Source organism: Anomaloglossus baeobatrachus, chromosome 5 (genome assembly GCF_048569485.1).
Source record: "Anomaloglossus baeobatrachus isolate aAnoBae1 chromosome 5, aAnoBae1.hap1, whole genome shotgun sequence".
In the NCBI taxonomy this organism is placed as follows: Eukaryota; Metazoa; Chordata; class Amphibia; order Anura; family Aromobatidae; genus Anomaloglossus; species Anomaloglossus baeobatrachus.
The window spans coordinates 164,699,628-164,703,157 of NC_134357.1; the positions used below are offsets into that span (position 1 = coordinate 164,699,628).

Consider the following 3,530-nt stretch of genomic DNA (forward strand, 5'->3'; position numbering starts at 1 on the left):
AATTCTGCAGTCACAATACATTCACATGTGCTGCCAAATCACTGCAGAATTATACGCATGGACACTACGCAATGTGTACATTGTTAATAATAATATCCAAATTCAGTGTATAGTGTGCGGGGGGGGCGGGGGTTCATGAAATAATGGCGATATCCATTTTTTTTTTCCTAACCGCAAGTACAGTGGGGCGGTGAAGGCTGTCAGCCAAATCACACACACACAGCAAATTGCATTTTTTGCACACAAACAAGGGCATGTGTCATTGGCCGTGTATGTCACATGTCCTTGCCCTATAAGGACTTCTGAGTAGTTTCAATTTTTGACACCATAGAAGAGTTTACTCTGTGTATACGTACTTTATACCAGAACTGGCTCATCTGGATCGATCCGTGCCGAACTCGAACACTAGGGGTTGGCTCATCTCTAATCGTAACTCACTCGAACTTCGAACCCGAACTCTGGTTATTTTTTGTAAGCCTGTGTTCGAACCAAAAGTTTGAACATTGAACTTCAGGTTCTGTCATCTCTAGTGGTGATTACCTTCATATTTGATGGAGGTCTCCTCTCATCAGCTTAACGGCTCATGCAGGCGTCCATGAAATTAGATCAGAACACAGAGGCAATGCACAGACTGTCTGTATTTTTGAGGCAATGGAGTTTGGGTCAAAACACCCACAGAGAGTCCATGCATTGCAGTTTGTGCTGGGAACAAATTTCACAGACAATTGCATGCTTTTAATTGGTGCAGGATCCTGCACTTTAAATTTGTAGGCTTTTAGTCCAGGAAAAGTTTTTCTCATAGTTATCATGCTTGGTCCATAAAATAAGGTATGCCTTGCTGTAATATTTTCCATTGTATATTTCATATTGTAGCTAAATTTGTTTTTATTTCTTGTTATATTTTGTGGCTGTACATCTCATTCAACTACTGTATTTGAATGGATTCCTATGCCTTCCAGCGTTGTATCTAATAATCATGTCATCTTCACAATATTTTATTATACCTGAAATGACTCATCAAGGTAGTTTGTAATGAACAACCTAAGAATCTTATTAGCATGATCGAAACAAAGAAAATGATGGCTAATGAAATGCACCCTGCCCCAAGTTAAATAAACAAGGTTCACCTTCCAAACATTTAATTATTGAAGGATATGCAGAGATTTGATTGGCCTCTTTGACTATCGATAATTCAAAAAAAAATCACCAAATTAATAATGCATTACATAGTTGGGTATAAAAGGTTCATCAGCAAGAGCACAAAGTATATTCATCTTGACTAAGGCAGAACAGTCATGTCTGGAATTAAGAGTGATTGTGGAGGTGGTGGAGGAGGTGGTGGAGGTGGTGGTGGAGGAGGTGGAAGTCATGGCCATGGTGGTGGCAGTAGCAAAGTTGACATTAGCATAAACCGTAAGTACAACAGAAATCCTATTGCTTATTTGCTTTTTCTTTTTGATGCTACACATTTGGAGAATAAATATATAAAATATTCACTAAATAAGAAAAAAATAAAGTTGTAGATTATCTTATGATTTGATCCATTACCAAATAAACTTGAACATGACATTGTTGCCATTACAAATAATCTGTTTTGCAAGAAAACATGGTAAAAAAATGTTTTATGTTGTCTATAAACTGTTTTCATAGCCACCAGGAAGCCATTGATATATGTTTACATTATTTTTTAATTTAGCCATTAGTCACGTAAATATCTAATCTCTAATATGATCTCTTAAATTTCAGCTGGTGTACAAGTTGACCCATGCCAAGCTGCTCCTGTACAATTGACTGGTAAAATGCTTATATCGTATCTTTATCTTTTTGTCACTCACAAAAATGTTTTCTATAACCTATTTTGTCTGTTGACCTATTAAAAAAACATAAAGTGACAATTTTGTCATATAATTTTGTTAGATTTCCTGCTTTGTACTGATGAGACACAAACATCCAATACATGTGTTTACAAAAGGAGTGTCTGGTTTATCTTCCTTTCCTACATCAAAATGACAAGGCTCTTTGAAAAATGAATATTGACTTTTAGAATGGGTACATCCAATAGAAGGAACTAGAGTTCAAGTCATCATCCTCTATGAAGGGGCAATTTGATATTTAAATTCCCAGAGGAGCATTGCATGACCTATTAGTTTCCTTAAGCTTCTTGATACTTTATACATGAAGAGTTATTCCACCTTAAATGCAAATAATTATAAAGGGTGTTAAAGTTTAAAAATATTATAATAACAGATTCACTTTTTAAATGAAGATCGCATACTTGGTTAAACAAACATCTATAGGTTATTAAATGGTTCTTCTCATTTTATAAAGAAATGGAATATTGCCAGGAAATTGCATCACTTTAAAGGAATCTGCCAGCAGGATTTCACACTTCAAACTGTTTATAAACTCATGTAGCTCTTGCAAATTTAAGTCCAGCAATAACTTTAAATGGCCGCTCCGTTCATCCGGCACTGAGAAATAATTATTTGAACTGACATTCAAATGAGACTGAAGAGCAATTTGTATATTTTAAGAATCTGTCGCACAAGTTAAAGATCTGTAGTTATAAAGAGTCATTTTAAAAGACAAAAGGCAGACACATTGTTTCACATTCAAATAAAAGAACATTTGTTTATACTAATGCTTTTGGTTTTTTTTATTTTAGGAACAGTTAATCCTTGCCAGGGAAACCAGTCAGGAAGCGTTGCAGGAGGTTGTGGTTGTGGTTCTTCTGGATGCAACTGTGGTCAAGGAGGTCAAGTCATTCATGGTGGTGGTGTAGCAAAGAAATGAGCACCCCCTACAAATAACAATAAGCTGCTCCTAAATGTTAACTTGAAAATTTACAAAAATAATTGCAATGATGTGTATTTGCAATTAGATGTCTACTTTCCTCTAATCAATTAAAGCATAAATGATTTAACATTGAAGTCTTATCTTATTCAAGAATTGTTTTTCCAAAATGAATAGCAGATTTTTACCACAATCGGAAAACTCAACATTCCTGTAGTTGCTTTTAAATAGAAATCTACATAAAATCACTTGCTGATGTTATATAGTGATATTTCACAGCAGTTTATAATTGGAACTAAGCAAAGTATAAAAATTTCTCACACCTTTCCATAAATGAACCACAAGGTTAGTCAACGTGCCAGAGCTCCTGCAAACAAAAGTGCAGTTCCGTGACTAGGAAACACAAACACAATTGTCACACTTACGTACCACTTGAGTTCCCTCGTCCTCATTTCACTCTGGGTAAAAGATATTTTAAACAAATTAAACAATGACATTTCAGATCAATGTAGCTTCTTGTACTATTAATTTGCATCTTTATTTAGCTGTATTGAAAGAGCTTGTTCGCTTTAGGTAATCCATACTTGTGAGGTTGGGTTCACATCTGTGTCAAGAATTTAGTTTTTCTGCGAAACCAAAGAAATCTAACAAACTCCATCACAATATATATCAAGCATTATGCAATTCTCTTTCAAATAAATGGGTAGTTCGTGTGCTGCATATCTAGACATGAACCT

The 3,530-nt window shown here is 35.2% G+C and overlaps 1 long non-coding RNA gene across 1 annotated transcript; it reads left to right on the forward strand.

Annotated features, from left to right (window-relative positions):
- The first annotated feature begins 1,321 nt into the window (after positions 1-1,321).
- LOC142309822 (uncharacterized) lies at positions 1,322-2,923 on the forward strand. Its single transcript, XR_012754004.1, has 3 exons — positions 1,322-1,413; positions 1,747-1,794; positions 2,666-2,923. It is a non-coding gene; the product is annotated as an uncharacterized LOC142309822 (long non-coding RNA).
- Positions 2,924-3,530: the final 607 nt, after the last annotated feature.